The sequence below is a fragment of the Euprymna scolopes genome, chromosome 19 (genome assembly GCF_053919585.1).
Source record: "Euprymna scolopes isolate OS-2025 chromosome 19, ASM5391958v1, whole genome shotgun sequence".
Taxonomy (NCBI): domain Eukaryota; kingdom Metazoa; phylum Mollusca; class Cephalopoda; order Sepiida; family Sepiolidae; genus Euprymna; species Euprymna scolopes.
The window spans coordinates 40,490,950-40,505,954 of record NC_136500.1 but is presented as its reverse complement, the minus strand read 5'-3'; the positions used below and the strand labels follow the sequence as shown (position 1 = coordinate 40,505,954).

At 33.1% G+C, this 15,005-nt stretch overlaps 1 protein-coding gene across 1 annotated transcript in view; it reads right to left on the bottom strand.

The window, feature by feature from the left end:
* The window catches only part of LOC145303543 (uncharacterized), a 573,173-nt gene extending 560,625 nt beyond the window's left edge, over nt 1–12,548 (bottom strand). The window contains exon 1 of the mRNA XM_080145014.1: nt 11,094–12,548. The gene's annotated coding sequence lies outside the window, so the exon portion shown is untranslated. The remainder of the gene's footprint in view (nt 1–11,093) is intronic.
* Nucleotides 12,549–15,005: the final 2,457 nt, after the last annotated feature.

Below are 15,005 nucleotides of genomic sequence, written 5' to 3'. Positions count from 1 at the left end.
TCTGATCTAAACATTTTACATAAAGGGTATTCAGAGATAGGACAAGCTTTTTAATCGGTTTGAGTCGAAAATTTCAGCTACCAATATATAAATCTATGTATGTTTGCATATCTGACTAAAACTTTCGACAGAGGCGACGGAGTTTCACACGATCAGTATAGCTTTTAAGCTCGACCCTTCAGACGACAAATATTGAAAGATTGGCTAAAAACATTACTTTCTTCGCCTTCAACTGGGCACTTTTCTACAGGGACGGGTCGCTTTTTTCGCCGATATTTCCGAAAGTCGTCCCCTCTTTTCGATTGTCTGGACTTAATTTAGACCTACGTCACTTCCGGTTTGGCGGTGGTGGTAACAGCAAAGACATGCCGTTTTTTACCACGTTCTTTTCCTCTTCGCAATAAGGGTTCGAGCCTGCCTTCCTACTACCACTTACACCTCCAAACACCCTGCCTGGCACAATGCTAGTATATATATATATATATATATATATATATATATATATATATATATATATATATATATATATATGTATATACACACATATATATATATGTATATATATACACATATATACACACATATATATAACACACATATATATATACACAAACATATATATAATACACACACATATATATACATATACACACACATATATATAACACACATATATATACACAAACATATATATAATACACACACATATATATACATATACACACACATATATATATACATGTATATATACAGATACATATATATATACACACACACACATATATACACATATATATACACATATATATACACACAGATAAATATATATATACACACACACACATATATATATACACACATATATACACGCACATACACACACATGTATATATATACACACAGACTAAATGTGTGGGTAAATTAATTTGATAAATTGCTATAAGTACATTTACATGAAAATAAGACAATTTACGAATGGGCTATGCCAAGCGGCTTGCTAATATATATATATATATATATATATATATATATATATATATATATATATATATATATATATATCTACAGAGAGAGAGAGAGAGAGAGAGAGAGAGAGAGAGAAACTGTGTGGAAAATGAATTTAAATAGTTACTATAATTTAATTAAAATGAAAATAAGACAAAATAATTAATCAGGTTCAGCCTCTGACTTAAATAATGGAAGGGAGGAGGACACGTTCAAGGTAGAAGAGACGAATTTAAAAAAAAAAAAACGAGATGAAAAGCAGGGAGATAGGAAGGGATTCAGAAAATGTTTACGGGGGAAGAGAGAAACGAAAAAGGGAAAACGAGTTTTAAAAAGAAAGAAAAATGGAGAATGGTAAGGACGGTTAAACAGAAAACTCATGCTGGCCGTCTCCAAAGAAAAACTGCGCGTCTAGACATCTAGCGTGTCAAAGCTAGGAAGAACAACACATAACTATAATCGAAACGCGTAATCCAGCATGAATCTCTCTTTTTATCATATTTAAAGTATTAGACTGCGACTTCGGCTTTGTAGTAAATCAGAGCGAAAATATATACTTATATTGACTACATATTGAATCATACACACACAAGCACATATATATGCAAACCAATACACACACGCTCTTTCTCTCTCTCTCCCTCGTGTGTGTGTGTGTGTGTGTGTGTGTGTGTGTGTGTGTGTGTGTGAAGTCATTCACGGACGGACTGTTCGCTGTATCATACATCATGTGCATACGAATAAATATTTACATATTCACGTAAAACGATCTGCATACAATCACACACATATAGATATACATACAAACATGGATATAAAAATCCATATATGTCTAAATTCTATAATGTTTATCTATTATCCCAGTCAAACGCAAAACCTAATCAGCAATTCTCGTTTGATAAAGAATCTCTTGGGTTGAAATAAGTTTATGATAAGATCGAGGTAAGTTTGTGTTGTGTTTTTCTTTTAACTGATTATATATATATATATATATATATATATATATATATATATATATATATATATATATATATATATATATATATAACGAAATTTAGTTTGCTTAAAGCATTGTGTGAGTTATGTATAAAGTAGATGTTAGAAAGTTATCCCAATTTAAAGAATGGAATGCTGTAAGTGTTGAGGAAGGAAAACAAAACTAAGTGTTATATTTAAATCCATATAAATAAATATGTATACGCACACACACACACACACATATATATAATGATTTTTATCATTATTATGATAATTAACAAAAAATTATTATATATACATATATATATATATATATATATATATATATGAATAGATACATAGATAAAGATTTAAATATAGCCTTGCTTTTTGTTATTCCTTCTCAACACCGACAGCAGTCCATTCTTTGCATTGTAATAGCCTTCTAACTCTTCCCTTTTTTAAGTCGCCTGACGAAGACTTGTGGATCTACCAAACAGTAGCATGTCCAGTGTCACGATCTTACAAATTTGTCTATATCAATAAGAATATATCTTGCTTTATCTAAAAATCTATAAAAGTGAGAATGTGCGTAAGGACACTTCTCAACCTATATACTCAACGAATTTTTAATGTATAGACTATGAATTTGGTATAAAGGTTATTCAGTCAAGTGGAAAAACTTGATAATAGTTTTTTTTTTATCCGGATAAAATAGCTTCTATTGAATAATTGGTACGTAGGTGTGATCGCATGTTTCTCTGTTTGCTGTTTCACGATTGCGCATGCGTGAATGGTTCACATTACAGATTCCTTATGTTAAATATAAATTTGTTTGAAAACGTTTTTTTAAGAACGTGTCAAGCTGACCAAATGGTGATTCTACATTGTCTTTAGGGTTTTTTTTTCCGATCTCTGCTCTAGTAAATATATTTTTTTAATTACAAGGATTGGACTGTTTAGAAAACTCATAATAGTCGCTTGTGCATGTCTCAGTTTCTGTATGAATTAAAATATAACATTTATGCGTATTTCACGACCGGGCAGAGCCGGGCGGCTTGTTAGTCTATGTATAAAAACGCATAAGTACATCAATGGCGGCATATAAGTCTCGAGAGACAACGGATAATCATTGCAAGGGTGGCTACGACGTTTATACTGGAGCAAAGGTATCCCAGTTCCCGTGGCAAGGAGAACTCGAAGAGGACTGGAAACAATGTCGGGATACTATGTTATTTCTATGGTTTCTTTCCCCATAACAGGGCAAAACGAAGCCTGTAAGTGTGATTGTAGAATGGGGGGGGTAATGGTTCTTGTACAGAATAATATATAATATAAAAAAAAATATGTTTGATGTACGTACCTGTGACGAAACGAAAATATGTTCAAACAATTACGTAAATTGATCAAGTAATTTTTTATTCTTATATAAAAAAGAGTTATTTTGTTTTGTTTTTGTTTAGATTTGTTCTTTTTTTTCAAAATGGCGGACAAGACAGCTCCTCTTCGGTTACTCATGATATTTGATTTTCATATTTAAAAATAAAGCTACTTTTTAGAATCAGCTATTTTCGTTTCGTCACGGGTACGTACATCATACACATTTTTGTTTGTTTGTTTTTTATACAGGGGGGAATTCTGGACAAATATCAGGAGAATATATGAATCCGTACTTGAAAATAAAACAATAAAACTAGGCACCGCCAAAAATGGCCGAAAAATCAAGTTGTTGTTGTTTTTTAAAACGAAATGACATTTATTAAAATCCATTATTTCTGAGTAACTTTCTTTTTCCAGAATGATAAAACCCTGAATTTTATCATATAGAAAGCAGAATAATGTAACACTTCTTCGACTATTTTTAATTAAATTTTAAATGTTAAATTTTCTCCAAAAGTTAACAATTGGCGTTTTTTGTTTTGCACAAAAAACGTATATAAATAGTTAAAAAAAAAAGAGGTTTTTCAAAGAATTAATTTGTTTATTTCTTGTCTAACTAAGATTTAGGGTGATTTTCTATGAGAATATGCAAAAATATTATAATATAAGTACCTGGATTTCAAATAATTCCACTTATTCATATAGGCAACCAGTTACTTCGAGTCGATTTGATTACTGTTTACATTTGTACTTGATAAAAAGCACACTACGGAAGACCAAAAAGGCAAAAAAAAACAAACTTATTTTTCAGTGACGAAAGTTTCAATGTATTATTAACGCTGAGGCTGGCCAGTACCAGATGGGTGACCATTTGTATGAGTTTGGTTTTTAATGTGTATATGTGTGGGGGCCAGGCTCTCCAAAATGGAGAGGGGGGGGGCAATTTAAAGCAGAATAAAAAAAATTATTTCAGCGCGTTTGGTCCACCGTAGTCGAAAGGCGGCAAACGTTTCCAAACTTGATCGAAAAAATAATGATATTTTTAAGACAAAGGGCACAATATTCATCGAATTTTTTTTTTGTATCGATTCTTCAAAGCATGCCCTGTTTAATAATGGTCATGCATTATTCGGCTCGCTAAAAAGATATTGTTAATTTATTTATCAAAGATTTTAAAATGACTTTTTTCGTATAAATATTAAAAATTTTTTTTTTTTTGCTTAACTTCAATTAATTATTTTACTTAACATATTCACTGAATTTCACATTTCAAAACTCAAAACGGGATAATTAAACACAATCGAAGTTCTGATATTCAGACATCAAAATAAGGTATGCAAACAAGTTTTTTTGTTGTTGTTTTTTTATCTATAATCCCGTCCCTTACAACAACATAATATTTGTTCAGTTTCAGATGGTTATTTTAAGCATATTGGAACCCCCTCAAAACAAGGGGGGTTGTAAGCAAAAAAATATATATATATATAAATATTGTTTATGAAAAATAAGTACACTGTTATAAAGTTCATTCTTCTCTTAATAATCGCTGAAAATTTCGTATTGATTGGATAATTACCTGATTTTTGGTAGATTTTTAAAAAGACGGTCCGTCAAAAAGTACTTACCTGCCCCCCCCCCCAAGTTTTGGCGGTGCCTAAATAAAACTGACAGAACGCGAACCCAGGGCCCCAAGCAAAGCAGTCAGCGCATATAACCATGCAACTTGCATATTCTCGATAAAAACAATATTTATATACGCGTGCGTTTACGATATTCGAGTTGTTATCCGAATCTAATTGCAGGATCTTGTTATTGTATTTACATCTTTATGTGAGCATAGCATCAGTGTGTCTTTTCTGTTTACAAAATATAAACAAACCACGCATTAACTGACTATGACCTATAAGTACCTTTATAATTTGTCACCGTTTGGTTGGCTTCGCACGACGGCATAGCTGAACACGAGGTCGGTTTTTAATGCGTTGAAAATTCAGCTCACCAAAATAGGGGGCACACCGGATTAAAAGAAAAAATGCCTGCGTTTTATTTTCCTCCTCTATGGGAGGTTAGAAACAAGGTCAACTGTTGTTTTGAGATGGGTTAACGCACTTTACGCAACAAAAAATGCCTGGGAAGCCCCGTTAACATTCCCCGATTAACAATAAACTGTCCCGTTCTGAAAGAGAAGATAAAGTCTGGGAGGGTGGACCTCCTGAAGCTCACCAGAACCTTAGCTCAGTCCGACAGCAACAAAATCACCGTCAGACTTATTGTCGAGTTGTCCTCGGCTATAAACCCGTCAAAAGGAGGTTGTAATGCTTGGGAAGACAGCTTTTTCAGACAGTATAGATATGTACATAACACTAATAGCAATGACTACTTCATTGAGAACCCGCGTATTTCGTGGGAATCCCAGATTGCCAATTGCCTTCGGCGCCCTAATCGGCGGATGCTGATAAGGCCGATCACAGAAAATACATTTTACATCACCAGAGCGGAAGAGGATGAGAGGATTGATCTTCTGTATAAATAAAACAATAGACGTATGCATATGTGTGCGTCTGAGTGAAAATATTTAACCGATAAACTCTTAAACCACTGGTCACATTACACTGAAATTTACAGGAAATAGTAATCATACACTAAGGATGGCTTACAAGGAGTAAAACACTTATGTGGATGAATAACGCGTACAGAAATATGTCGGCAAGTTGAAATGCAAAATGTTCGTTTCAACTTGCCAACATCATATTTCTATTACTTGTGCACATGCGCAAATTCATTTATAGTTTGAAGTGATTTCATTTAAGCTTTCTTATCTATTTATCGCTAGCTCAAACGGTAGAAAATGCGGCTGGAGCACTAAATGTTTTGGTTTCGATTCTAGCTGGTGGCGCCCGTCATCTTTTTTTTAGTTTTGAAATCAGTATTATATATTAGGTAGAATATAATATTCAATATATTAGGTAGAATATAATATTCAATATATTAGGTAGAATATAATATTCAAAAGAGAATTGGTGTTGTAATAAAAATATGAATATGCATTGATTAAAAAATATTTAAGCGTGTTTTATGACAACCCACCCACGCAAGTTAAACGATTTAAAAAAAAAAAAAACGCCATTATCATTATGTTTCTTGTGTTTTTTTAACGTTTCAACGCTGATAGAAAAAACTGGAACAAAGTTTATAATCAATAATCAGGAATGAATGCGTTAATTCATTTTTAGTCACTACAATTAAAACATTTTAGTGCTTACTTAAAATCATACGTAAGTAAAAAAAATTTTTTTTAAGTAAATAAAAATACAGACAAATCCTTATGACGGAACGAAGATGTCATATTTCAAAACTCGCTTAAATTAATAAAGTAGTATTCTTTTGACCAAGGAAACTAAAAATTGACGATTTTAAGCGATTATAATATTAAATGTACCGTACTTTAAGGTAATTGCTCCAAACCCGGGGTAATTGCGCTAACTAAAAAAAAAAAAGTGCTCTTTATATGCGTGGTTGCCAAAAAAGCACTTTTAACTAGTTGGCGCAATTACCCCAAAATATGGTATTCATTCTGAGGCGGAATTTGATCTATTTAGTTCGAATTTAGTTATTTTCATCTTACTTATGCTGTATCTAAAACATGTCCAACAAAAAATCTACGTACAATAATATAAAAGCTTTAAAAAATAATATTGTAAAAGGTATAAATGTATACTTGCACATGCGTAGAAGAAGAATTTAAGTCGACTTACGCCTGCCAAGTTCTATGTTTTCCAATTTTGACCCTTTAGAAGCTACTTTTACCGACTAAAAACCAAATTGAATTTGTTCCACAGATCTAAATCTCTTTTATATCCAGTTTTAAGACTGTAGACCAAAAATTAACAGAGGAGCTTGGTAGAGACAGAAAGAGCAAGAGACAAAAATAAGGTATACTATGATGTAATTAACTTGTTGATACGTGATAGGAAAATTAATATTCCTAATTGCTTTACTAAATCAACATTTGTGATGTAGGGGAGAAGGTAATCTAATTTATAAAATGTCTATCTCTGTCTGTCTGTCTCCATATTTTTAAACTATCTCTTCTGAAACTAAAAGTTGCAGACCTCAAATGACTGGGACATTCTTTTATGGTCCTTTAGCCGATTAAAATAGTATTTAAGGGGTCAAACAAGGGTTAAAATTGAAAAAAATCGTTATACATTTTGTACATTCATGTTAGTTTATTTTTAATCAGTTCATATGTGGGTCACGTTGGTACAGTGGTAACGTTACCAGCTTTGAATGCTACAGTTTTGCTTTTGGTTTCGATTCTAGCCGATGGCACCCAAATATTCCTTTTTTTTCAATCACGACACTATACAATATATACGAAATCTGGAAAAAATAAGATATCATATTTAAGCGTATTTTATGACCAAGAAAAGCCATGCGCCCGTCTCCGCTAGTATTGTAATATCAATGTATAGCGATGAAGTGTCAGCAAAAAAAAAGGGACCCTTTGATTTCTGGGAAGAAAAGGGACCCTTTGATTTCTGGGAAGAAAAGGGACCCTTTGATTTCTGGGAACTTCGATGTCAGTAAAAAAAAAAAAGAAAAGAAAAACACCTGGAAATTACAATAAACGTATGATACTAATTTGTTCAAAAAGTATTATAACGATTTATATGTTTAAAATGATTTTTATATACTTTTAAATGTACGTGCCTGTAGAGAATCCGATCCAAACCAAGCCGACTTTTGACGAACTAAATATAAATATTAGGTCAAGGATGTTTTACTGATAGATTAGGTTAGTGTCCGGTCCAAATTCTGTAGAAATACCAAAATATGTATATCGTTTGAAAAATAGTTTAGGAATGTGAACACACGACATTTTCGCCGGTTTACGATATATCAATGACAGGTGGGTCTCGTTTACATGCGCCGGCATATTCCCTCTGCGTTGCCCGGGATCGAATAAAAAGCTATGCACAATCTCAAAACACAATTTTAACTGGTTTGTTTTTATTTCACCCCAGGACGGAGTTGTACAACCATCACCCCCATGCGTAATTTCTATACTGATAGGTCTTTTGAAATTTTTCACTGGATTATTATTGATTGGACACTAATTAACTAGATTATGAAAAATGATCTTGACCAAAAGGCCAAAAACAATAGTGTAGCCTTCATAAATAACGCCTCAGTTTCTCTCTTGGAGAACTGTCCCTGTTATGAAATTTGGTCAGAGTCCGACCAATCAACTTGCGGGGCGTAGTGATTTCATCTGTTTCATGCTTTGGGGAACGTGGTCGGTCAAAAGAGAGATTACTAAAAGAAAAGAGCTCTGTTCTATCCCCACTTCCACGCTCAATTACCGACTAGTTTTGCCCGAAGACAACTGCAGACAGATTTTCGACAGCCAAAAGAAATTTCGATTTTTCCTTTACACAATCGGACACTGTCCAAATTTCTTCAACTTATACCAAATGGTGAAGATAATTGAATAAAACCTATCGTCGTTGTTGTTATGAAAAGGAGATTTGTTTTTCTTTTCAAGTGACGATGTTTATAATAATATAAGAGTTTGTCTTAACATCCATTCATATATCAACAATTTCCCCTTACTCTACATCTGCGCCTAAATCTAAACGCAAATTCCATCATCCAAGCTTATTTTCTAGAACTGCCAGTCTGTAGAACTGTTCCGCTGGCCTGCTTTCCACCTGACTACAACAAGTCCAATGTAAACCAGTTCTTGTTTAGCAGCCCCCTTGAATAATCAAATTATACCCAATTCCAACCAGTAACAATTACCACAATGTTGTCCCAATGATCACCGTACAATCATTAACTCTTATCCTTAAGTGGCTTTCAGACCTCGATAAATAATTGCTCCTTTGTAAAAAGGAAACTAACTCTTATACGAAGCTGGGGGTGTAAGAACAGAAGTATCCATTGACATACATTTCGCAAAATGTGTAAATTTTAACCATTTAAAGGAACACTCCGCATTTCACGGAAATCAATAAGAAACTTTATTCCTGCTTAAATGAACGAATCTCTTGCAAAAAATTATATTCTTCGTTTTTTTCATTATTTCTATGGAATAAATTAAATGAAATTAAGTAAAATATTTCTGTTTTATGAATGTTAAGTGATGATTATATGTTTTATGAATGTTAAGTGATGATTATATATATATGTGTGTGTGTGTGTGTGTGTGTGTGTGTGTGTGTGTGTGTGTGTGTGTGTGTGTGTGTGTGTAATCAAGTATATATGAAGCGTGTAACTCTAAAACCCTAATTGTTGTTCGGGATCAAGCAAACAGGCAAGAACAATAATTTCTTTCTCTCCCGATATATATATATATATATATATATATATATATATATATATATAAAAGTCATGATAAAAATATATATATATATATATATATATATAAATCATGATAATAATATATATATATATATATATAAATCATGATAATAAAAAAATATATATATAAATCATGATAATATATATATATATATATATATATATATATATATATATATATAGAGAGAGAGAGAGAGAGAGAGAGAGAGAGAGAGAGAGAGAAAGAGAGAATTCAATATAAACGCTATAAAATATAAATTACAAAGTTTTTTACATTTTTATTTTTTTATTTTTTAGTTTTTGTATCCCTTATCGAATAATAAGTTGTAATTTCCAATTTACAGAGTTTTAATTCAATTTCTTATATCAATGCTCTACGTCGAATATTGAACTTTCCCATCTGGTTAGGAGTGTTATACAAATATTAATAGTTATACTTGCTTTAAGTTTGCAGAATTATTAAATTTATAAACTTGAATTTTTCTGGAATTCATATATATATATATATATATATATATATATATATATATATATATATAAATATATATATATATATAGAGAGAGAGAGAGAGGGAGATAGACAGAGTGCGCGCGTGCGTGTGTGTGTGTGTGTAAATAAAATATAAACAATAAATGAAAGACATTAATACTTTGTTTTGTTTTTTTAGCTGTTTTTGTGGTGTGAGAGCGTAGTATCCGACTACAAGCGTATTTGATTATCGTTATGCTTATACTTCTATCTACTTTTCGCCCCTTTCATTCCTCTTTAATTAAACCAGGACAGATTACTTCATTTAATATATTTTTTTTTCACAAGTAATAGTAGTGGTGGTGGTAATTATATTAGTGGTGGTGGTGGTGGTGGTTGCAGAGATAGTGGTGGCTGCAGTAGGCGTGGGCGTGGTGGTAGCAGTTGCAAGAGATTGCATTAGTCACCTCTTTTATCTCACGCTTCTGCCTTTTCCTCCGCCCTCCTCACTCGCCTTACTAAGTTTGAAACAAAACAAACAAACAAAAAAAAATCAACACTGACACAAAAAAAATATATATATATAGTTAATTATAATATTAATACAGTAAGTTAGAAATACTTAACACTAACTTAACATTTTATATGATACAAACACAAAAGATTTTAAACTGTAGCGTTGTTGGCTGTGAGTTTTTTTTTGTTTTTTTTCATATGTAAACAAACTATGGCGTGATATTATTTTTGAAAAGTAAACAAACTTTGTTTTTAATAATACGAATAAAATTAGTATTTTAAAGTATTTTGAATTGTTATATGTGAAAATGGGAAGAAAATAAACAACAAATATACAAACAAAACAGACCGAGAACTGGTGGAGTAAGAATGATAATAATATGAAATAAAAGAAACTTACGATTTTAGTGGGTGTATCTATGGTGAGTGTTATGGACTTTAATGGTTCCGTTTCAGCGTTGGTAATAATAAAAATAAAATAAACAGTAATGACAACCGTTGGTTATGACTTTGTTGAGCGTTTTTATTTGCCTATTTGTTTATTTTTTTTTAATTTAGGTTGCAACTGCGTGCGTGAAGAGAGAAGTGGTGAAATGCATGTCCGTGTTTTTGTTTTTAAGTTTATGGCGTCGTCATCATCACGATCGTTGTCGATTTATACAAAAATCAACAATGGTAACGACGTTTACATACGAAAGTGTGGAATAAAATAATAATACGAATGTGCATATACACACACACGCGTATACATTTATATGCGTATTTGTTTTATTTTTTATTAGTAGTAATATTATTAATAAAAGTAGTATTTCAGTTATTATTATTATTATTATTATTATTATTATTATTACTACATTATTAATCGGGAATAAATTTTCCAAATAATTTCTGTTTCTTTCTTTTTTTTTTTTCTTGATTTATTTACTTTTTTCACGGGGGGGGGGGGTATCAAGGTTTTGATTCGCGAATATTTGGAAACTAAAATTAATCCAACATAGAAAAACCTGTTATCGTAAAAACGATATTGCAAATAAAACACGCGCGTAATTACTGAATTGAGTTTGGTATCAGTATAATAAATTTTCTTTTTTATGTTTATATATATATATAGTACTTATGCACTTATGTAATCGTGCTGAAATAACAATAATAATAAGAATGATGATGATATTAATTTGAAAGCCATTCTTAACATGGGGAAGAAATAGTGTTTTGTAACTATTCTGTATTTTCACTTAACAATTTCCTAAAAAACATGTAAAACTTTAATTTAACTAGAAAATACTTTTTTAAAAATAACACGGTAACTTAAGTGCAAAAGCACCATGACTGGACACAAATTTGTTGTTGCGTATACGTTTGTGTATTGTTGTTATTTTCGTACACTTTTAAACTTTATACAGAACTATTTAAAAGCCGCATATGCTTCTAATGCACGTGCCTTTGTAATAAAACGTATTGTAAACAAAAAAAGACGGATGTTATAATGAAGGAGGTTGAATGATTTGTGTAAAATTCGTCTTTTGTTGTTGTTGTTGTTGTTGTTTTATTTCTTGTGTTTTCTTTCTTTCTTTTTTTACAAATAAAAAATAAAAAACAGGTTGCCTTCTGTTTTATAGTAGTAGCCGTAGTAGTTACATAATAACATTAAACGACTTTGTCATTCAGTGAAGTTTTATCCATGGCAGTCTAAGTAAACGCATGATGTTGTGTCTGTAACGTGGTCGCGTAGTGGTTGTTGAACGAGAAACCTTTTCGAAAAAAAAAACTTGCAAACTCGATACGATGAGTAGGAGATAATGTGATTAGACTAAGGGGGAGGAGAATGACGTCTAGGAAAAGAGAGCCGACCTAAAAGAGAATCAGAGAAAGAGAGAGAAGGAGGGAAGTCTGCACACGCGCGCACACACAAACACACACATTAGATAGAAGTAGTAATAAAAGTAGAAGGTGCGGTAATGGGAGGAGTAGGGATGAATGAAGGAGTATAAGGTTCCTCAGAGAAACCGCCAAAGAAAGAGGGAAGGGAGCAGAGAGGAGTAGTGGGAGCGAAAGCAAGTAAAGAGTCGGAGGGAAGCAGTGTTGAATGGGGGTAGGAGGATGAGGCTAAGAATAGGAACAGAGGGAAGGGGGAAGAGTGGGAGACGCCGATTATGTATTTCAAAAGGAAGACAAGAAAGCATGAAAAGAGCGGGTTGGAACTCCTCAAGAGTAACCCTCCCAACTCCCTGACTAACACCGAAAAAAAACGGACTAGTAATGTTCACTACGTAGAGAGTGTAGAGACCTTCGCGACAAGCTGCCAGGTTATGACAATCGCGATGAGTTGTATATCATCAGCGCAGACGAACCGTCTTTTTCTAGGGCAAAGTGTAGAATCTGTTCTCGATCAGTGAAATAGAAATCCTTGTAGAATCGGTCAGTTTGTCTTCTTTTTTTTTTTTTTTTTCCAACTCAGTAAACAATGGTATTTTTAAGCCTTTATTCATATTTTTAGTTGCCGAACTTTTAAGGAAAATCAAATGTATCCCATTGACAATTGTTTCGTGCAGAAACGAACAACTAAGACTAAACACGTAATTATAGGATCTTCGGCTCAGAAGCTCATCAGGAGATCGCCATATAAATTCTGAGAAAAAAATCCCGATATGAGCGAAAGACGTCCAATGATGGAGTATTGCTGTCACATCTGGGCAGGAGCTGCTAGGAGGATCTTATCCTGCCTTGACAGAGTTCAGAATAGACTTGGTAGCTTAGTGGTGGATGCCCTTTTCTCTTCCCTGCAACCTCTTTCTCACAGAAGAGACGTTGCGAGCCTATCTCTGTTTTATCGTTATTTTCATGGCAAGTGCTCGTCTTAGCTCCAATCTGTGGTTCCCCCTCGACAAACACTCACGAGAAACACTCTTCTAGCTGAAAACACTATCAATAATTTCCCCCACTCTTTATCTGTGCCTAAACCTAAACGTAGATTCCATGAACAAAGTTTCTTTTTTAGAACTGCACACATGTGGAACTCTCTTCCGATTACCTGCTTTCTAGCTGATTACAATATAGTCGTCTTCAAGTCCAATGTAAACAAATTCTTGATACGTTTACTTATATTTAAAACGAAAAAAAAAGAAGTCTCCCATGAAATTGAACATTTTCCAAATTATATTTGCATATTATCTGAACTCAAAAACACGCGGCTTTTTTATAGGTTTTTTCTTCTAAAGTATGCATTTACTTCTAGTTAATACATAGCCCTAAAGGCATTATTTCTTAACAAGCTTTTTAAACGAGATAAAAATAACAAGACTTTTTTCAATTTGATAAAAGTTCCGTTATAGCATATTTATTATGGGGTGGAGCTGGAACAGTTTAACATCCCAGCTTGACCTAGATAAAGACAAAAAGTATCAATGTATTAACATTAATAACATGGGAGGGGAGACTATCTTCAAGTACTATCCTAAGCCGTGAATGGAGCAACGGACTTCTACTAAGTAGATATTAATAAGTCCTTCTCACATTTTATTTTAGTTTAGTTTATTTATTTATTTATTTATTTATCTATTTATTTATTCAATGGAGAGTAGATAATGCATGTGGATGTGTTATCGGCAGCTCCAGTAACTCTCGCTTCTCCTTTTTTTTTTTTTTTTTGTCCTTTAGTCCTCATTTCCAATGAGTGATTTTTCTGACAAAGGGTGAAGAAAATGCTGCTTTCTAGGTCGGTAGTACATTGTAAAGAGTAGCCTGAGATGTCGGAAAATTTCTGTTTCTATGTCTATCCTTGTGGTCATGTCACTAGTAAGGGTGCTGGAGGTAAACGTTTCATCTGGGCTGACGTTACCCGTCTGATAGTCAGGGACACAAATCTTGGATTAACCACTAAGGAGGCTGTCCTATCAGCAGGTGCAAAGTACCGGGGCTGCTGTATTGCCATTTGGTGAATGGATTCTGGACCATACAATAGTTTCTGGTAGGGCCGCTTGATGCCATACTAGTGGGTAATTGTTACGGCTTTACCTTATCATGTGCCACAAAAAAAATTGTTGTCTTTTTCTCTCTTATTTTCCCTCTCTGTCCTGCTCTAACCAAGTCTACCGACCTGCTCCACAAACCCCAAAACCTCAATCATGACAAATATCCAAAAAAGAAACACGAATAAACCTAGAACCCCATCCACCAACGTAGAGACCTACTGCCAGGTCTCCTTCTCCAACATCAGGGGTCTACGTTCCAACTTTCCAGAGGTTGAAACACAATCACAGGATACGAAACCGGACATATTCTAAGTGAAACTGGCATAGGGCCAACCACTTCT